The sequence below is a fragment of the Bufo gargarizans genome, chromosome 2 (genome assembly GCF_014858855.1).
Source record: "Bufo gargarizans isolate SCDJY-AF-19 chromosome 2, ASM1485885v1, whole genome shotgun sequence".
NCBI classification, from domain to species: domain Eukaryota; kingdom Metazoa; phylum Chordata; class Amphibia; order Anura; family Bufonidae; genus Bufo; species Bufo gargarizans.
In genome coordinates, this window is record NC_058081.1 from 538,287,011 (window position 1) to 538,310,242 (window position 23,232).

The window sequence follows — 23,232 nt, forward strand, 5'->3', positions numbered from 1 at the left end:
TGCATCCCAGAAGGTATTAGGAGAGGTGTCGGGTGTTTGGTTAATGGAGGAATATTCTTTTAGGAGAGTTGTTTTGCGTTTTTTGTGAATAGCATTATTCAGAATGGACTCATTGAACCTCCAGCAGGATTTCTTACCCTATCCCGGAGGAAGACGGAGAGTGCAGAAATCTGGTGAGTGGTCAGAGAGCGTCATAGCCCCTATTCGTGATGAGGAACAGAGTTGTAGATGATCCTTTGAAATTAGTATATAGTCAATTGTGCTATAAGAATTGTTAGCTGAGGAAAAAAAAGAGTAATCAATTACATTAGGGTTCAAGCATCTCCATACATCAACAAGCCCTAGATTAAACATTCTAGCCAGAGTAGCACGGATAGCCCTAGATGATAAGGCCGATTTTTTTGAAGAGGTGTCAATCAGGGGGTTGAAGGTCATGTTTAAATCACCTGCCAAAATTAGTATACCCTCACTATGTGTCTCTACTAGGGAAAGGAATTAAGCAATCCATCTAGGTTGGTCAGCATTGGGGGCATAGGCGTTAACAAAAGTATAGAGCATCTGGCCTATTTTACTTTTCAGGATGATGTAGCGACCCTCTGGGTCTTGAATATGATTTAGATATGTGAAGGGGGTACCTCTGCGGAAACCAATGCTGACCCCTCTAGAGGCCGCTCCATTAGCGCCACTGTGGTACCATACTGGAAATTTAGAGAAGGAAAGGTTAGGGTAGTTATTATGCTTGTAATGGGTTTCTTGCAGGAATACTACTGAACTTTTTTCCTTCCAAAGAAGAGAAAAGATTTGGCTATGTTTAGAGGGAGACCTTAAACCCTTTACATTGTAGGAAACTATATTCAAGTCTGACATGACTTGGTTGTGTTAAAGCTAAGGATGAAGCCGAGAGTAGGAGCCCAACAATAAAAAAATGAAAATTAAGAAGTAAGAAAATTAACCTTATTGAAAAGATAAATACCATAATGAATGGTTGTATGGTTAGTAACAGAGACAATTAGGGGGAGAGTGAATATTAATTCACATGTAACCTGCAGCAAGGTGGGGAGGAGCAGGAATGAAAAGATCAACAGAACACAAAAATGGAGGTTGGAGAGGAAGGCAATAGGAAAACAAAGGTGATAGTAAATGGACTTATATGGAGAGAGCTTAAAGGAAGGATACAGATGTAAAGGGGGGTAGGGAGAGGAATGAAAATTATGGGAAACTGATACACCTACTTACTGTATATAGGGGAACTGGACAAAGATAGAGACAGGACAGATTAGAGAGTCCTGAGGATGAAGAATGTTAGTTCAGATGAAGGCATTTCAGGAATTTGAATCCTTTTTTTCCAGCTACAAAACAAGGGTTAACAGCTAAACAAAACTCAATATTTTTGGGCCTGATTCTGTAGTTTACAGAAGCACCCCATATGTGGTTGTAAATTGCTGTACGGGCACATGGCAGGGCGCAGAAGGAAAGGAATGTCATACGGTTTTTGGAAGGCAGATTTTGCTGGACTGTTTTTTTTTAAGCCATGTCTCATTTGAAGCCCCCCTGATGCACCCCTAGAGTAGAAACTCCAAAAAGTGACCCCATTTTAGAGACTATGGGATAGGGTGTAAGTTTTGTTGGTACTATTTTAGGGTACATATGATTTTTGGTTGCTCTATATTACACTTTTTGCGAGGCAAGGTAACAAGAAATAGCTGTTTTGGCACAGTTTTTATTTTGTGTTATTTACAACATTAATCTGACAGGTTATATCATGTAGTATTTCTATAGAGCAGGTTGTCACGGACATTTTTTGGTTGTTTGTTTCAGTTTTACATAACAAAGCATAAAAAAAAATGATTCTTTAGTGTCTCCACATTCTGAAAGCCATAGTTTTATTTATTTTTTGGACGACTGTCTTGTGTAGGGGCTCATTTTTTTTCGGGATGAGATGACGGTTGGATTGGCCCTATTTTGGGGTGCGTATGACTTTTTGATCGCTTGCTATTACACTTTTTGTGATGTAAGGTGACAAAAAATTGATTCTTTTACCCTTTTTTTTTTTTACGGTATTCTCCTAAGGGGTTAGGTCATGTGATATTTTTATATAGCAGGTTATTACGGACGCTGCACTACCTAATATGTTTGCTTTTTTATTGATGTAAGTATTACACAATGATTTCATTTTTGAAACAAAAAAAATCATGTTTTAGTGTCTCCATAGTCTGAGAGCCATATTTTTTTCAGTTTTTGGGCGATTATCTTGGGTAGGGTATGATTTTTGCGGGATGAGATGATGGTTTTATTGGCACTATTTTTGGGTGCGTATGACTTTTTGATCTCTTGCTATTACACTTTTTGTGATGTAAGGTGACAAAAAAGTATATTTTTTACACTTTTTTAAAATTCACCTGAGGGGTTAGGTCATGTGATATTTTTATAGAGCCGGACACGGCGATAATTGATATGTGTACTGCATTTTTTTTTATTTTATATTTTTAATATGTGTTGTGGGGGTTTAGCTCTTCGTCTGGGTTATTCTCACAGATACGGCTTCAGGACACCAGGTTTCAGGTCCAAACAGTGCATTTATTGCCCCTCAGCAAACCAAACATAAATACAAAATAAACACCTGCCCGGCTGGGCTCTAACTAAACATGACGTTCCTGACTCACCTAAGTCACAGTCCACACCCTGTGAACCCATGCGGCTTTGTCAGCCATTGTCCCACAGCCTCCTGGCTGCTCCCACAACAATGTCTCCTTGGGGATAGAGGTCTCTCAGCCCTCTCGGCTCAGACCACACAGAGCCACTCCAGCCTTTTGTGTGCAAGTCCCCACCCCCTCTCACTCTGAGGATTCCTTTATCCCCAGGTGATTACTGCACCTGGTCTTTCTTCAGACCTGGCGATTCTGAGGGAAGACACAGCAAATCCTGCCATATATCTCCCCTAACAACGATGAGGCATGTCCCTGCCTCACATACCTCCCCCCTTTGTTCAAGCCTGTAGGGGTGAACACTAGCATCAAATCCAGATGCACGTGAACGGGCATTAATCTGGCCTACAGTCTTCCCCTTATTCTGCCAGACCCAGGACAACAGCGCTTGGTTTGTCACCCTCATGAGTTTATTACAGAGCTGACAAGGCCTCTGGGTATTTCTTGTCCATCTCATGAGCAGGTACTGTCTTTTTATATTTCCTGGCTTCTGCACCGGCCCCTCACGTCCTTTCTTGGACTGCGGCAACTCTTGACTGAACTGGTCCCAGTCATGGTCGTGTCCCAACCCTTTCTCGTTTGCTTTGCAGGGCTCCTTCAGCAGAGCGGGTTTCTTATGTCTCGCTCCTTTTCCACGCCTCTGGACCCCTTTACTATTATTCTCAGCAGGTGTTTTGGAGCCAGCTTCAGAGTCTTCTGCATCTTCAGTGGCTTTTCCCACTTCAGCAGTAGCTTTTTCCGCCCTAACCTTGGTCTCTGGGACATCCAAAGTTTTCTCCCATTTCAAGAGCTCGGCCTTAGCTTCCTTGGCCTCTGTCTCTTTGGCCTTTACTTTATTAGCCTTCTCCCCATTCAGGGACATGGCATCATATCCTTGGTTTCTTAATTCCTCCTTCCCTTTTGCATCAAGGTTGGAGGCACTGGGGTCTTCAGCATACTTCTTGTCTTCTGGCGTTTTCCCCAGGACACTGGTCTCCTTTTGGGGAGGAGTCAGGAGAGACAGCCTAACGCAATAACCCGGATCTGCATACTGGTCGTCCGTCTCCTCATATTTCTTCCCAAGCAGGCAGCTGGCTACTTGGAAGGCCTTGTAGGCGGAGGGGATGTCTTTTGCGACCTGGTCCTGGTTGCACACTGTCATGAGACTCTTGGCCTCTGCATCGACATCAGCCACATCAACTGGTTCAGCTGATACCTTTTCCACCTTCTCCGCCTTGGCCAGTACCCTGGCACCACCATCTCCAGACCCACTCTTACCAGGCTCTGACTTCTTGGCACCTTCCAGAGGATCTTCCTCTTCTGGTTTCTCACTTTCTTCCACCTGCTGTGCAGGAGCACACTTAGGCTTCTCCACCTCATAGATGGCATCTTTTGAGCTCATGAGAGCTTCCATCTTTGCTCTGAGTTGCTTGTTCAGCCTCTCTAATTCATTTCGCTCCTCAAGCACTTCTTCAAGGGCTCTAGCCAAGGAGAGGGTCTTGGACTCTTTCTCCCAATCATCAGCCTCCGCTCGGTCGCGTTCTTCGGCATATCGAGCCGATATGTATTTCTCTTCAACCAAGAGCTGGTCAAACTTCTTTTGTTTCTTCTCCAATTTAGACACAGTTTGTCTCTGGTGGTCCAGGTCCACCATGCGATCACATAACTCTTGATCAAGTTGAGCCATCCTGGCTTCCAAATGTCTTTTCTCCTCCAAGAGAGCAGATTTTTCTGAGGCGCTGTTTAGAACCTCATCAGCCAGCTCATCTCTTTCCTGCTAGGCATGAAGTCTGGATTGCTCAGAAACTGCAAGTTCCTCTTGAAGTTGGAGAATTTCCGCTTCTATTAGTGACTCTAGTTCCTTCAGTTCATTCATCTCTTTCTGTGACTCCTCTGGAGATTCCTGCAGTTGCTTTGCGAGAACCGCTAGCCCCGTCTCTAATGTATCTAGGGACTGTGCAGAGCGAGCGAAAACATCAAGTTTGTAGCTGAACTGTCCTGTCAGGTCATCTACAACTGTCAGGATATGAGCTTCAGACACTAGGCTGTCACCCGACTGAACTCTCGTCTCGTCAGATATAACTGTCACCTGGTTGCTACTAGTAACGACTTTAGTTTTGCTGGGTCTTGACATGGTAGCCTCCCTCTCGGAGTTGCTAACTGTCACGGCACATAGGCCACTTATACGGCTCGTGTCATTATTAACCCTGGCCTCTAGGGGCACCCCTGAGTCAATCCCCACCTGGGACATTTTATTAATCATAGAAACCTGTGGAGACTGCACATCCACCTCTGGTCTGTGTGGTACACCCTCTAGCCCCGCCACGTTGTCTACAATGGGGTCTCCTAGCGGTGTTTCTTCAACATTTTTTATATCAGACACATGTTTACCCACAGGGGGAGCTTTTTCCCCAATCACAGCCTGCAAAGGAAAAGGCATGTCATTATTATCATCACATATTTCATATGACATCACATTTTCCTTATGCATTTCCGCACTTTTGTCACCATCACTTTGTATTTGACCAGCACCATTGTTTCCAATGGTCAATATGCTTTTCCCATGCAGGTCAAAGTGCAGCTCCCTTAGATCCTCACTTAAAGGTACAGGTACAAGTTCTGCAGGAGTTTTTGCACTCTCTGCAGAAGTGTCTCCATTACTCCACAACTCCCATTATAAGGGAAAAGTACACCCCAACACTCCCTCATACATAAGCTTATCTGTAACATCAAGTTCATCAGTCTCTGTTCTCATTGGAGTCTCGCGCTCAGTGAAAATCAGTGGATAGTCCTTCTCCGCACGACTGTCCAGCACCTTTATTATTTTCCCAGTCTCAGGTTTCAATATTGTGCTACCCCTTACCCGGGCTAGCATGGGATCCCGGATCCTTGTCATCCCAAAACTAGCTTTGGTCATGGGCAACTGAGGAAACACAGAAACCTTCTCCCCTGCAGGTTTCTGCGAGAGAGCAATCACAGCAGGCTTATCCGCCTGTCCAGACACAGTTTTTTCTCTGTGTGACTTATCACCTACCGGCCCAGCAGATATCCCTGCCGCAGGCTCACTGTCACTGGCTCTGCCACATAGTTAATAACAGGAACAGTCTTACCCTTTGTAATCAACCATTCTGGTAAAGCAGTGACATTCTCTCCCACGGACTCATCAAGGTTGTGGTTGCTCCTAGCAACAGCTTTACTGCACCTCCGCACTTCCTCTCTAGGACTCCGGACACAGTCGCAGGGAAGATATGCACTCCCGAGAACCGCACCGCTCTTCACCTCCTTTTCTTCCGGACGGTTGCCCTTGGCAACAGCATATCCTTGCCTTTTATCAGGAACTCCGCTCCACAACTGCCCAAACAATGGAAAGTCCTTGCCCAGTACAAATTCCACTTCCAGTGTCTCACATTTTAACAGCTCCCATTGCACAGAGCCATAGTCCGTCACGAAGGTCAGTGACACCGTAGTTTTTGTCTCTGGCCCCCTTGTTACAAAGTCCAGAATTACAGGCAGGACCCGAGACACTTGCTGCTGGGAGTCTAGAATGACCCCCAGCGGGATTCTGCCGATCACTAACTCGCAGGATTTCTCCCACGGGCTATACCATTTTGCAGCCATTTCCACTGATCAGTCTCTTTTACTCGACTACTGGCCCTTTAAGTCCTGCACTGTTTGCACCACAGAAAAAAAAAAAAACGTCCAGTTTAACACCAGCAGTCTCTGCTCTGCAAACTAGCAGGCTTCCAGCACTTTTACTTATCAGCAGGGACACCTGCCCGCATCCGACACCAATTGTGGGGGTTTAGCTCTTCATCGGGGTCATTCTCACAGATACGGCTTCAGGACACCAGGTTTCAGGTCCAAACAGTGCATTTATTGCCCCTCAGCAAACCAAACATAAATACAAAATAAACACCTGCCCGGCTGGGCTCTAACTAAACATGACGTTCCTGACTCACCTAAGTCACAGTCCACACCCTGTGAACCCATGCGGCTTTGTTAGCCAATGTCCCACAGCCTCCTGGCTGCTCCCACAACAATGTCTCCTTGGAGATAGAGGTCTCTCAGCCCTCTCGGCTCAGACCACACTGAGCCACTCCAGCCTTCTGTGTGCAAGTCCCCACCCCCTCTCACTCTGAGGATTCCTTTATCCCCAGGTGATTACTGCACCTGGTCTTTCTTCAGACCTGGCGATTCTGAGGGAAGACACAGCAAATCCTGCCATATATCTCCCCTAACAACCATGAGGCATGTCCCTGCCTCACAGTGTGATAAATGTTTATTTTTTTATTTTTGGGTCAGTATTGGGCCCTATTCTCTTCAATATATCTATTAATGATCTTGTAGAAGGCTTACACAGTAAAATATACATTTTTGCAGATGACACTAAACTGTGTAAAGTAATAAACACTGAAGAGAACAATATACAGCTACAGATGGATAGATTAGAGGCTTGGGCAAAGAATGCTATCATACTTGCTCCTGATGAAGGGGAAACCTTGATCCCCGAAATGTGTTGGTTGAGCCACATATCTTGCAATAAAGGTGATTTGATCAGAAGCACAGAAGCACACTGCCTCGCTGCCATCATTCACTGAGACTCTACACACGATCCTGGCCAGGGGGGGGACCCTCACAGGTGTTTTATGCTTATCCTGCTGATGACCCCCCAGTGAACTGCCTCACTGGATGTTTCTCATCCATTTTACTCCTTGTTTTTAACCTTTGTTTTTAACCTTCTGCGGATACCGCTAGCAGGAACTGAACTTCACCTGCCTATCGGTCTCAAATTAACTTTGTACCTTTTTTGATATATAACAATTTTTGGGTTTCTCTTAATTTTACTCTATACTTGTATTTTATCTGTCTCTATAATATGCTGGTACTACACCGCCAGGATATCACATTCTTGACCCATTTTTAGCTTGGTTTGGCGCCTTTTGTACGTTCCTCCATCCCCCTTGGTTACTTTGGACCCCCCCTTGTGTTTTTCAATTCTACATTGAGTGCCTTCATTGGACACTTCTTGGGCTGCCTCCCTTGCGTTACTCAGACTCACTTTACCACCACTGTCGGCGCCTACTTTCAGACACTCTGGGGATTTTCTTTCCAGATCCTTGAGTGTTCGAATAAACTTCCTTTTTTTCCTTTTTCTTACCATCAGATGAGGTTTAACACTGACAAATGTAAGGTTATGCACATGGGAAGGAATAATTCAAATCACCCGTACATACTAAATGGTAAAGCACTAGGTAACACTGACATGGAAAAGGACCTAGGAATTTTAATAAACAGCAATCTAAGTAGTAAAACCCAATGTCAGGCAGCTGCTGCCAAGGCCAATAAGATAATGGCTGGCATCCAAAGGGCCATAGATGCCCGTGATGAGAACATAGTCCTACCACTTTACAAATCACTAGTCAGACCACACATGGAGTACTGTGTACAGTTCTGGGCTCCTGTGAACAAGGTAGACATAGCAGAGCTGAAGAGGGTTCAGAGGAGGGCAACTAAAGTAATAACTAGAATGCGGTAACTACAGTGCCCTGAAAGATTATCAGCATTAGGATTCACTTTAGAAAAAAGACGACTGAGGAGATATCTGATTACTATGTATAAATATATCAGGCGACAGTACAGAGATCTCTCCCATCATCTATTTATCCCCAGGACTGTGACTGTGACAAGGAGACATCTTCTGCATCTGGAGAAAAGAAGGTTTGTACACAAACATAGAAGAGGATTCTTTACGGTAAGAGCAGTGAGACTATGGAACTCTCTGCCTGAGGAGATGATGATAGTGAGTACTATAAAAGAATTCAAGAGGGGCTTGGATGAATTTCTGGAGTATAATAATATTACAGGCTATAGCTACTAGAGAAGGCTCGTTGATCTAGTGAGTTATTCTGATTGCCTGATTGGAGTCGGGAAGGATTTTTTTCCCCCTCAAGTGAGGAAAATTGGCTTGTACCTCACAATTTTTTTTTTTGCCTTGGATCAACTTGCAGGATAACAGGCAGAACTGGATGGACAAATGTATTTTTTTCAGCCTTATATACTATGTTACTATGTTGCTATGTTACTTGAACAGCATTATGACAATGTGGATTTTTGCAAAAGATGTGAACTTTATGTTAAGGTGCTCGTACATGAGGTGATGTGGGGCCGTGGTTTCCTTTTGGTATGGGGACTGTGGGGAAAAACTTCTGCAGCTAGCGGTGAAACTCCTGCAGAAGTTTTTTCTAGCCCTTTAAATGAAGTGATCATTAGAAACAATGGTGCTGATAAAGTGCAAAATGAAAATGTGACGTCTTGTGAAATAGGTGATGACAATGACATGGCTTTTCCATTGCAGGATGTGGTCAGGGGAATAGCGCCTCCTGGAGGAAAAATTATAGTGGAGCAATCCTACTCTGTTGAAAGAGCAAAAAAGAGAGGCAGTCCTGGAGGGTGTGCCACACGTGCCAGAGGTGGATATGCAGTCTCCACAGTGTTCTATAGTCAATAAGGTAATGTCCCGTGTAGGGATTAACTTGTCAGTGCCCCTAGAGGTCAGCATTAATAATGACACGAGCGGCATAGGTGACGTATGCGCTGTGACCATTAGCAACTCAGAGAAGAAAGCTACCAGATCGAAGTATTGCGAAGTTGGGGTGGTTACTAGTAGCAACCAGATGACAGTTGTATCTGACATGACAAGAGTTAAGTGGGGAGACTACAGCCTAGTGTCTGAGACCCATACCCAGGCCGTGGTAAATGACCTGACATGTCAGTACAGCTTCAAGCAGGAAGATGATTCCTCCCTTTCTATACAGTCCCTAGATCTGATAAAGAAAAGACTAGCTGTCTTCACAGAGTCGCCGAAGAAGCCTGCAGAGGGGTCAAGGGAGGAGACCCTGAAAGAAATGAGTGAGCTGAAGGGTCTACGGCCTGATATCCCAGTAAAGAGCAAAGGTGCCAAAGAAATACAGAAAACTACAGTAGACACTGATAAAGTGCTTTAGCGGCTCTGGGTGGAACCCCCACAGAGTCTCCAAAAAAGAATAGTGATACTCCTATATCTGCTGCCACAAATCCCAGTGAGGAGCAGTTGGACCAGGAGGCTTTCAACAAACTGTTGAGAAAAAACTAAAAAAAAACTGAAAAAGTTTGACCAGCCCAAGGCTGAAAAGAAATACATCTTTGCCCGATATGCCGAAGAACATGACAAAGTGAAGGTGGATGCTCGGGAAAAGAGACCAAGGCCCCCTTGGCTAGAGCTCTTGAAGAAGTGCAAGAGGAGCGAGATGAGTTTGAGAGGCTGAACAAGCAACTCAGAGCAGAGATGGAGCATCTAATGAGCTCAAAGTATGACGTCGGGAAGAACGTTTATGAGTTGTAGAAGTTTAAGCCAGAGCCTGTTAAGGGATCTTGAGATGGTGGCACTGCGGTTCCGACCGAGGCAGAGAAGACAGAAGATCTTTCTGCTGAACCCGCTGATGGGGCTAATGTGGATGCAGAGGCCAATAGACTCATGGCAGTGAGTAGCCAGGACCTGGTCCCGAAATACGTCCCCTCCGGCCTGCAAAGCCATCCAAGTATCCATCAGCCTGCTGGGGTAGGAATATGAGGAGATGGTCGACCAGTATGAGGATCCTGCATACTTGCATACTACTGTAGGGTGGCTCTCCTGAATTCTGGAGAAAATTCCAGAAGTCGACGAGTCTGGTGAAGACCCCGGTGTCCCCGGTACCTCCTACCTTGATGAGAAAGAGGAAAACGACTTAAGAGGGCAAGTATATGATGCTGGGTCCAAGAAAACCAAGGCTGAAGAAGTTGAGGTCGAGGTGTTGGAGGACGTGAAGTCCTCAGGTGCCGCAATGACTGAAGGAGCGGTTGCCGAAGTGGAAAAAATTACTAAGGAGGCAGAGGTCTCTGAATCTGATGCCAAAGCAAGGGAAACCACTGCTGGAAAGAAGAAAGAAGTGAATCGGAGGCACATAAAAGAAATGAACAGGGATAAGCCTGCTCTGCGAAAGGAGCACCGCAAAGCAAAGGAGAAAGGGTCAGGACACAACCATGGCTGGGAACAGTTCGGTCAAGAGCTGCAGCAGTACAAGAAAGAACATGAGGAGCAAGTGCAGAAGCCAGAGAATCTAAAAAGGGAGCCTAACGGTCGTATAAAAACATCTTCTGAGAGACATTCCAGAGACTGGATGCCAAATGTGGAGAGGAACAGAAAGAAGAGAGAGACGACAGATGCGAAAGCACATCATCCTCGCTTGTGAAAAAGGGTACCTGCTCATGAGATGGGCAAAAAAATTCCGTAGGTCATATTGGCTCTGTAATAAACTCATGAGGGTGACAAACCAAGCGCTATTGTCCTGGATCTGGCAGAATAAGGGGAAGACTGTAGGCCAAGTCGATGCCTGCTCACGAGACTCTGGATTTGATGCTAGTGTTCACCCCTACGGGTTTGAACAAAAGAGGGGGGGGGTGAGGCAGTGACAGGCCTCATGGTCTGGGGAGATTTATGGCAGGATACGTTCAATACGTCGGCATGCTCCACCTACCTCACTCAACTGGCAAACATGAAATATCAATACTACATGTCTTCCCAACCACTGTAATGTACATCCGAGGCATAAAATGTAACGCATATTTCATAATGCCGATCATTTTAATACCAGATATGACTGGTGTAGGGGTCCCAGACTAGGAGATGCTTATTATGTGGGAATGCTGGCTGTCAGGCATGGGATGTTTAGACTCACTGCAACGCCCACATTATACAGAACACAATTTTTACAGTGATTAGTATGCGACTTATACCCAAGATGAGATATTACTTATGATATATGTTATTCCTCATGTGGTCTTTTAGCTGAAAAGCTCCTGGATCCCCTGCTGTGGGAGGTGCTCTCATGTCTAATACATATGCATTTCCATGGGGACTGAATGTACAATCCAGGAAACATCTCATTATCACTTGCAAAGGACCAGTTTCTAGAAGTTAAGTGATAATATGATTTCCTCCAAAGGAGGTGCATATTTAACATGCAGGCCCAGATTGAGCAGCATTGTGCAGAAAATATTTTAGAATAGTGGCATACAGTATAGAGAATCACACAACACAAAATCATACACAGAAGTAGGCTAGAGATGAGCAAAGTTTAGAAAAATTTGATTTGACCAACTTGCTTAACTTTGTCAAGAAATTTCATTAGTTACAAATTATTTTGTCACAAATCGCTATAAATCATGTATACCTGTACATTATGGTGACTGTAGGAATGCATGGAGTGGGCTGCTGCAATGATCCCACTCTGTACACGGCGGGTGCTTGCTGTATCATACAGGGAATGGAGATCCCGCTGAACTCATTTAACCCCTCAGATGCCACGATCAACACTGATCGTGCCATCTGTTAGGTAAGGCAAAGGGATGCTGCTCCTTCTGCCCTTAAATAGTAGAACTTATCCCACAAAAAAATAAGCCCTCATATGGCTATATGAATGGAACATTAAAAAAGTTGTGGCTATTTAAACATTGGGAGAAAATGCAAAACCAAAAATGGACCCCATACTAAATGCTCTAAAAAATAATGCAACCAATGGAGAACTTTCAAAAACAGACTGAGAATAAATATAAAAATATACACTTAATGTGTGTATTGTAAATGGCTCTGTTCTGTCAAATGGAAACCTACTGAAAGAACAGAAATTATTTTTAACACTGTAGATATGAAACCCTTTAAAAAATGATTTTCATATTCCAAGTGTAAAATGGAAAAGTATACAAATATATACTATGAACCGGATGGTATTTGACTTTAAAAATGTATTATGGTTAAAACCAGAAGGGCCAAACATAGTGGATAGATCAAACATGGCCACTGATCACTGAATTATTGTCATAAGGGACAGCAGCCTAAAAAACTGTAGTTGCCATACAATATGTTCGGCAAACAGGTTCTGTTGCTGGTATGGGGTTTGGCTGTTTAGCTGCATGGCACAGCATGCAAATTGTTGCTTTTGTGGCCTGCAATGTCCAGAAAATTCCCCATTTGTATGAGAATTACATAAAGAGGCTACATAGGGCCAATGGTTGCCCACTATATACTTACCTTTAACTCTTGTATACTGAAACTAGATATGAAGAGTACTTCATGGCGCTGCAGGTGACTGGCAGTTGGATCCAACTAAATCATAAAAGAGGAGAGGAAAAATGGTCATGGGGCATTCCCGGAATGAAAGATGAAAAAAGCTCCAACCGCCCCCCCTTCCTTGCAAACCCATTTCTTAAACACCAACCGCTCTCCTGCCCTACAGATGGAAGACCATTGCTCTGCCTTCTGCCTTTTCTCCTTTTCCACATGATCTAAAACCGATAATAGGTCATTATGAAAATCCAGTTCTTCCTCTCTTTGCATTTGCTGACTTTCCCTGGACATGGAGACTTTGAAGGATGATTTGGAAGAAGTAAAGCCAGCAAAAGATGAGGATGGTCATCATTCAGACCTGGTCCCCCTAAGGCAGTGGTGGGCAACCTTATTAGTAAAATGAGCCAAATATCGACAAAACAGCGATTTATATTTTTTTGAGAGCCAAATTTTTTAAACTTTAAATATATAGGAAGGTACATTGTTATTTACTTCATAAGGGTATTCCTAACCATCTGAACATACCTTTCTCAATCCTCGACACTACATCTTCTTTCACTCCACAACGTTTTACCCTATAAGACGCACATAGGTTTTAGAGGAGGACAATATGGAAAAAAATATTTTTCATTACACCTCAGGTCAGACCACTAATCAGAACCTCAATGTTTGAAATCTCTTTTGAAATTTGAAAAAAAGGAACTCGGGGGTTCTTTACCAACGCAACGCTGTCTTAACAGAGTTTTCTTGAATTTTTATGCACTTGGAAAAGCCGTGCGAAGATTTCTGAATCCATTTACTGTCAGTGTCACTAAATTCAAGGTGGAGTTCATTTCCCCACTCAGCAACCCAGGGCGGTACGCTAGAATAGCTCTCACTTAGAATCTGCCTATAAATGAGGGTGGTGCATTTATGAGGTAAATTTGGCAGCAGAACATAATTCTCCAACCATGATGGATCAGGGAGAGGGGTAAATTTGGAAATCATAAACTGCCTACAAGTCATTTCTTTGAATGAAATCTTTACCAAGGGCAGGTACACCCGAGAGGGCAGTATAGAAGTCGGAAGTGATCTGTAACCCTTTCAAATCTCCTAATCTGTGATGTGACATTGATAGCCAAATGTCTGATGGAGATTTCATTTGTGGGAACAGTAGTGTGGGGATAACTGAGATAGGAGCTAAGGGAGAAAGCTTGTCCTGAGCAGATGTTAAGACCAAAGACTTATGGCAAATATGCAGCATTCCTCTGGTGAGTACGCTATCTACTTTGGTCCCTTCTCCTGTCCTCTCAGGTGTCCATAACCTATGGAACAATTCCTTACCCAACAGGGCCAATTCTAAATCTACATGCATACAGAATGTCTCTTGTCTGGCCAGTTTAAGCCACCTTTCCAAACTAATAGCCTGTATATAGGTTGATAGGTCAGGGAGGGAGATACCCCCATGTTTCTTTCTTCGGGAAAGAAGGCGAAAGGACATTTTAGTGCGCTTCTTATCCCACAAATAACTGCTCATGATGGATTGTAGTTTATTAATGAAACTAACAGGTACCGATATGGGTAGGGCTCTCAAGGTGTACATTATCAGCGGCAGGATGTAGGTGGTGAGGACATTTTTCCTGCCTAGCCAGGTTAGGAAAGGAGAGCTGCTCTTAGAGAGAATAGAGGTGACTTTGGAGAGTAGCGGGGGGAAATTAAGACTAAACAACAACTTGGGGTCCATCGGGATCGTCACCCCCAAATAATTTATTGCTTGTGTAGGCCACTTGAATGGTGTGAGGGCTTTGACCTTAGTACGCAGGACAGCTGGGAGGGAAACGCCAAGGGCCTCCGACTTATCGAAATTTATCTTAAAATTTGAGATAACCCCAAAAGTTTTGAAAATCTGCATAACCTCCAGCAAAGCCTCATCAGGATTTGACAACAGGAGCAGTAAATCATCAGGAGCAGTAAATCTGCCTAGTTTCACTCCTTTGATCGTGGGGGATTGGCCGAAGCGTCTCTAGGGTGAGTACAAACAAGGTGGGGGATAATGGGCATCCTTGACGAATACCGTTTCTAATTTGGAAGGCGTTCGATAGGGTGCCGTTGACTAGTACTCTCGCAGATGGTGCAGAGTATAGAGTATAGATAGCTCTGATGAGGCCTTCAGGGAAGCCAAAGGCTTGTAGTACTTTCTCCATATAGGCCCAGCTAACCCTATCGAACGCCTTCTCCGCATCTGTGCCCAGGAGTACAAGAGGGGACTTAGATTTGATGGCGTGGGTGATCGCATATATGACTCTACTGATATTATGCCTACCCTTTCTACCTGCAACAAAACCTACCTGTTTTTCACCCTCAAGCCCAGGGAGCAACCCTGACATCCTGCTGTAAAGCAGTTTAGCCCACCACTTCAAATCGGTGTTCAGCAGTGAAATCGGCCTGTAACTTCCACATGCTTCCTTATCCTTCCCTTCTTTATGGATAATCGTTATGTGCGCTTCCTAGGCTTGTGGGGTCAGAGAGCCACCTGTAAGGAGGAGATTGCATACCATGACAAAATGTGGGACTAAAATATCTTTATACTTTTTGTAATATGAGCTTGGAAAACCGTCAGGTCCGGGACTCCTGCCTGAAGGGATAGACATTAGAACCTTTTCTACCTCTTCCATTGTAAACGGTTGAAGCAGCTGATGTATATCGACCTCAGAAATTCTTGGGATGTTAATAGAGCTAAGGAACTCCGACGTGCGTGTCTCGATTTGCTGGCTGGTGAGGGGTATTGGGAGGTTATACAGATTTGAATAAAAGGAGCAAAACTCCTGAGCTATCGCTGGAGTATTAATAAGTCGGGGGCCTGAGGCTGATTTGATGGCTTGAATAAAGGATTTATTTCTTTGGTTCTTAATAAGGTTGGAGACTAACTTAGAACCCCTATTCCCACAAAGGTATTGTTTGAAGCGCAATACGAACATTCAAAAAGTCAGTGACCTTATGCCTCAAGCACTTAAGCAGAACCTCAATGTTAATAAGACCTCCCTGAGATCAGATGTCAGCTCAGACCCCAAAGTAAATGACCCTCTCAATCAGACCTCAGATAAGAGCCCCATGCCTCTCATCATCCCCATTATCAACCATGATGCCTCTCATCATCACCATTATCATCCATGATGCCTCTCATCATCCATGATGCCTCTCATATCCCCCATTATGATTCTCATCACCTCATTGCCTCAGATCAGCCCCAAGTTTCATAAAATAAAAAAGCACTTACCTCTCTGGCTCCTGGATGCCGCTGCTCCTCACCACCCGCGCTCTGTGTTCCTCCTGCTGTCGGCTGTGCTGTGAACTGGCGTGCACAGAGTGACGTCACAGAGCGCCTCACACTGTGCGCAGCCCTGCACAGCCTACAACCGAGGACCAGGAAGCGGTGAGTACAGAGCCTTCACCGCTTCCTGGTCTTCACCCTCCTACCTATTTTTGCTACGGGCAACGAAAATGCTATCGCACTGTACATGTGAGCCCGCACCTGGAAGAGCCAATATCAGGGGGCTAAAGAGCCGCATGTGGCTCTAGAGCCGCAGGTTGCTGACCACTGCCCTAAGGGGTGCATAAAAAAAAAAGAATGATTTCCATATTCTACTACATACTACTTCCATAGTCAACTAAATGGAAAGAGAGGGACTGTTGTACCAGCAACTTGGCTAGATGCACGATCAAATTCTGCGCTGTTAAGTAAGTGCACGCATACTGTTGTCTTTTTGCAATCACCTCGGTGATCGATTGCTGTCTAAACCACTGACTAGGAGAAGGAGGAGGAGGAGGAGCATCAGATGTAATAGATGACATTGAAGTTGATGAGAAGGAACAATACCTTTCTTCTGCTAACATTGACAAGCCCTGACTGCTGGAGAGAGGGTTTAGGCCAGTGGGAGATGCAGTTGAATCAGACTAAATGACACTAAATGAGTGGCAGAGTTTTCCCATGCCACTTTATGGTGATGCTCCATGTGTTTACACAGGGCTGTCATGGCAACGTTCACACCTTGGGCACGCCACTTCTACCAGCACATATCTTGCATACTGCCACGCTAATGTCCCCCAGTGACTGTGTGAACAACACTCCAGAGTATAGCATTTTCCCTTCATCACTGCGTGATGACTGCCACTGCTTTGAATCGGTGCTTTGCTAGTGTCCTTCAGAGGCAGTCTCCCGAATAACAGGCAGTTTAACCCTTTCATATTTGACTCCAGATTTTCCACTGCTTCCACCCTGCAGTCTCACGGGCACACTTCCACCCTCTTGTCTCTAAGGCATGCTGTCACCCTGCTGTATCTCGGGCACGCTTTGACCCTACTGTCTCATGGGCACGCTTCCACCCTGCTGTCTCTTGGGCACGCTTCCATCTTGCTGTCTTTTGGGAACGCTACCACCCTCACCCCCTAATGATGGGGATAACCCCTCTTCACCCAGCTCCCACATGTGATCAGCTACATCATTATCTTCATATGTTTGCGAGTCACTTGTGTCACCCTCACTTGTCTCTTGTGCACGTCCCTGACCTCTCGCAACATGTGCTCCCACATATGTTCCCATCATCGGAGTACACCTAAAGGAATCCTCAGCGGACCTCTCCTCCAAGTCTGTGCTGGCCTATAACTGCTGACTGTCCCGGCAAAGGTCATCGTCGCTGAAAAGGGGAGCAGAGCCAGTGTCAAACATTACTTGGCTTACAGATGGAGCAGAAAAAGCAAGAGACAAGTGCAGGAAAGATTGAGTGCATAGAGTCAGTTCCTGGGCCATGTCAACTAAATGTGGTGTCAGAGGAACCCACCGATTTCTGGCTATGGTAACTTGAGATTAGAGATGAGCAAATCAAAGTTGACAAAGTTGAATTCGATCTGAATTTCAGGAAAAATTAAATTTTCACCGAATCCAAATTTCCTCACGTTTCGTGTAGGGATAGGATGCTGCTGCTGTGAGGGAGAGAATAGGAAAGAATCTTTAATCTGAAGTGCTTGTTAACTCGGCGATCTACATGGATTTAGTTTTGTTGGTGCAGTGCACAATCTTTTTACCCTGCCATGAGACCAGTGACACAGAAAAATAACTTTTATCCGTCTGTTAGTTAGGTGGGCGGCCATTTTATACAAGCTCAGTGCACCAGCACAGCATATGTTCATTTTTGACATTCAAATCCAAGCTTGAAGTACTGCAATAATAATTTGGGTTTAAAATTTTTGGCAATATCCTAAATCTGGTGCCTTTGCAGCATTTGTCAGTGTGAAATACAAGCTTGTAATATTTCAATAATTTTCTGGGTTGAAAAAAGCACACATTTTTGGCAATATCCTACGTCTGGGCCCTATGCTGCATTTGTTATTGTGACATACAAGCTAGAGACACTGCGATAATATTCTGGGTTTAAGGCTACTTTCACACTTGCGCTTGATCGGATCCGTTCTGAACGGATCCGATCATATTAATGCAGACGGAGGCTCCGTTCAGTACGGATCCGTCTGCATTAATAACTTAGAAAAATTTCTAAGTCTGAAAGTAGCCTGAGCGGATCCGTTCAGACTTTCAATGTAAAGTCAATGGGGGACGGATCCGCTTGAAGATTGAGCCATAGGGTGACATCTTGAAGCGGATCCGTTCCCATTGACTTACATTGTAAGTCTGAACGGATCCGCTCGCCTCCGCACGGCCAGGCAGACAGCTGAACGCTGCAAGCAGCGTTCAGCTGTCCGCCTGTCCATGCGGAGGCGAGCGGAGCGGCGGCTGAACGCCGCCAGACTGATGCAGTCTGAGCGGATCCGCTCCATTCAGACTGCATCAGGGCTGGACGGAGGCGTTCGGGTCCGCTCGTGAGCCCCTTCAAACGGAGCTCACGAACGGACCTATGAACGCTAGTGTGAAAGTAGCCTAAAAAAACACATTTTGGGCAAAAACTAAATTTGCAGCCTTTGCTGCATCTGTCAGTGTGAGATACACGCGTTAGATACTGCTGTTCTATTCTGTTATTTAAAAAAAACACAAATTTTGGGCAAAATAATTAATTTTGCAGCCATTGCTGCATCTGTCAGTGTGAGATACACGCGTTAGATACTGGTGTTCTATTCTTTTATTAAAAAAACACCCATTTTGGGCAAAAAACTACATTTGCAGCCTTTGCTGCATCTATTAGTGTGAGATACACGTGTTAGATACTGGTGTTCTATTCTATTATAAAAAAAACACCCATTTTGGGCCAAATATTAAATTTGTGGCCTTAGCTGCATCTGTCAGTGTGAGATACAAGCTTGAAACTGCAATAATATTCTGGGTTTAAAAAAACACCCATTTTTGTCAATACCCTACATCTGGGGCCTATGCTGCATTTCTTAGTGTGACATACAAGCTAGAATTACTGCAATAAAATTCTGGCTTTAACAAAACACCAATTTTTTGCAGTACACAACATCAGGGGCCTATGCTTCATCTGTCAGTGTGAAATACACACGTTAGATACTGGTGTTCTATTGTGTTATTTAAAAAAACACCCATTTTGGGCAAAAAAATAAATTTTCAGCCTTTGCTGCATCTGTCAGTGTGAGATACACGCGTTAGATACTGCTGTTCTATTCTGTTATTACAAGAATACCCATTATGACCTAATGCTAAATTTGCAGCCTTAACTGCATCTGTCGGTGTGAGATACATGCATTAGATACTGCTGTTCTATTTTGTTATTTAAAAAAAAACACCCATTTTGGGCAAACTACTTAATTTTCAGCCTATTCTGCATTTGTTATTGTGACATACAAGCTAGAGACACTGCATTAATATTCTGGGTTTAAAAAAACACATTTTGGGCAAAAAACTAAATTTGCAGCCTTTTCTGCATCTGTCAGTGTGAGATACACGCATTAGCTACTGCTGTTATATTCTGTTATTAAAAAAAAACACCCATTTTGGGTAAGATACTAAATTTGAGAAATATGAGGAGAGCGTCAAATAAAGGACGTGGCCCCGGTCGTGGTGCTGCTGGTGGAGCTCGTGTTGCAGGGAAAGGACTTGGTCGATCTGTGCCATCTACACGCACAAGTGAAACACCGTCCTCAGGTGCGAGTAGGCAACAGAACCTTCAGTGGTATTTGGTCGGACCTAATTCGGCTCTACGAATGGTGAGGCCAGAACAAGTACAGGCAATAGTAGATTGGGTTGCTGACAGTGCTTGAAGTTCCTTTACATTGTCTCCCACTCAGTCTCCTGCTGAAAGATCAGAGTTGGCACCTGCAGCCGATGTCCATCAGTTTTTCACCTCTCCCCCTTGCAAATTAGCCAAGCAGTCTGAGCCCCAAGTCATGTAGCAGTCTCTCCTGCTTTTTGATGACTCTGCTAGCAGGATTTCCCAAGGCCATCCACCTAGCTCTTCCCCAGAAGTGGAAGAGATTGAGTGCATCAATGCCCAACCACTTATGTTTCAAGATGAGTACATGGGAGGACCACGGCAGCATGTCTCGGATGATGATGAAACCCAGCTGCCAACTGCTGTGGCTTTCGAAAGTGTGCAAGACACCAAAGCCAGCTCCAAGGAGTTCCCTTGCATGGCAGTTCTTCAGACAATGTGCTGATGACAAGAAACTACACACTGTACAATCAGAGCCTGAAGCGAGGCATAAATGTTCTAAACCTGAGGACAACCTGCATGACCAGGCATCTAAGTGCAAAGCACGATCTGCAGTGGAGTAGACATTTCAAAAACCAGGAAAAGTCTGTGGCTCCTCCTGCTTCCTCTTCTGCTGCAGTCTTGGCCTCTTCCTTCACCTCTGGAGTGACAGTGGCACCTGCCACCCCACAAACAGCGGATCTGCCACCACCTGGGTCACCAAACATCTCCACTGTGTACCACAGAAGCGTTCAGCTCTCCATCTCCCAAACACTGGAGTGGAAGAGGAAGTACCCCCCCCTACACACCCGCGATCCCTGGCCCTGAATGCCAGCATTTTAAAATTACTGGCCTTTGAAATGCTGTCATTGCGTCTGGTGGAGACAGAGAGCTTTAAAAGCCTTATGGCGGTGGCTGTCCCACAGTACGTTGAGCCCAGCCACCACTACTTTTCTAGGCGAGCCATCCCTTCCCTGCACAACCAAGTTGGAGACAAAATCAGGTGTGCACTGCGCAACGCCATCTGTGGCAAGGTCTACAAAACTTCAGATACGTGGACCAGTAAGCACGGTCAGGGACATTATATCTCCCTAACAGCACACTGGGTAAATGCAGTGGCGGCTGGGCCTAAAGCGGATAGCAGTTTGGCGCATGTCCTTCCACCACCGAGGATTGCAGGGTGCTTCAGTTTTCCTCCTGTTGCTTCCTCCTCCTACTCCGCTTCCTCTTCCTCTACCGCCTCCTCATCCAGTCAGCGTAATAACTTCACCACCAACTTTTGCACAGCCAGGGTTAAACAACAGCAGGGAGTTCTAAAACGTATCTGTTTGGGGGACAAACCCCACACCGCGCAGGAGCTGTGGACGGGCATCGAACAACAGACCGATGAGTGGTTGGTGTCAGAGCTACCGCATAAAGTGGTGCACGCTTTCAGCGTTCTCACCCTGCTTCTGCTCTCCAGTCAGCGCCGCAGCATAACTACGGCACTCCCGCTCACCGCCTCATATGCAATGTGCCCATAAGGTGAAACTCCACCTTTCACAAGCTGGCTAGACTGTGCGAGCAGCGCGAGTGGAGTTTCAGCTGCAGCACGCACGGGTGAGTCGCTCTGAGGAACAGCACCACTTCACCACCAATGACTGGGCCTCCATGCGATACCTCTGTTCCTTGTTGCGCTGTTTCTAGTATTCCACCAACATGGCCAGTGCTGATAACGCTGTTCTCAGCGTTACTATCCCATTTCTATGGCTCCTTGAAAAAAGATTCTGACGATGATGGAAGAGGATTTGGCACAGGAGGAGGAGGAGGAAGAGGGATAATTTCATAGGGTTTCCGGCCAGTCATTCACAAGTGGCTCCAAAGTGCACCCACAAAAGCCAGGTACACAATTGTCCAGCGAGGGCACAGTTCTGGAGGATGAGGAGGTGGAAGAAGAGAAAGAGGAGAATGATGAGGAGCAGGAACCATGTTCACAGCAGGGTGGCACCCAAACCAGCTCATGGCAATCACTGGAGCGTGGCTGGGGGGAAACAGAGGATACACCCCCCACAGAGGACATCTTGTCGTTGCCTCTGGCAGTCTGGCACACATGAGCGATTACATGCTGCATTGTCTCCACCATGACCGCCGAGTTGCCCACATTCTAACTTGTGCTGATTACCGGGTGGCCACGCTGCTGGATCCCCGTTACAAGGACAACGTACCATCTTTAATTCCGTCACTAGAGTGTGATCATAAGATGTGCGAGTACAAGCTCACGCTGGTAGATGCGCTGCTGGTGGCATTCCCACCTGACAGCGGAGGCACAGTTGAAGCACAAGTGGAAGGTAGAGGAGGAGGAAGAGGTCGCCAACGCAGCTGGGGCACCACCAGCACCTCAGAAGGCAGGGCTAGCATGGCTGAAATGTGGAACAGCTTTGTCAGCACTCCTCAGCAACCAGCACCACCAGCTGATATGGAACGTCTTAGCAGGAGGCAGCATTTCAGCAACATGGTGGAGCAGTATGTGTGCACACGCCTACACGTACTGAATGATGGGTCTGCCCCTTTCCATTTCTGGGTCTCCAAATTGGGCACATGGCCTTTACGCCTTGATCCCACAGGACTTGTCCGTACCTTGTGCAGAATAGACATGTATGCCGGCCTTACCCAGCCATTGTTATACTACAGCGCAATTGCTCATTGTTCTATTTTGGATATTTCCCCCTCTTTTGGAGTGTACCCTAATGAAAAAAATCATTTAAAAACTACCTCGTCCTCTTCCACCGCCGATTCCACCTACTCCGCTACGTCCACCGCCTCCTCAAACTCCTACTCCATATGGACCTCCACCTCATAAATCTAAATTATTTTTATGTAATGTCACACATTTTACCTAGTAGACAGGTAAAAAAATAAAATAAAATTAATTTGTCTGTTACATATTCGGGTGAAATTAACCAATTTTTTACTGTGATATACCCCTGCTCTACCTACTAGACAGGTAAAAAAAAATCTCTATTTTGTCTGTTACATATTCGGGTGAAATTTACCAATTTTGGGTGTGATATACCCCTGCTCTACCTAGTAGACAGGTAAAAAAAAATCTCTATTTTGTCTGTTACATATTCGGGTGAAATTCACCAATTTTTGGCTGTGATATACCCCTGCTCTACCTAGTAGACAGGTAAAAACATTTCACTAATTTGTCTGTTACATTCTCGGGTGAAATTCACCAATTATTGGCTGTAATATACCCCTACTATACCTAGTAGACAAGTAAAAACATTTCACT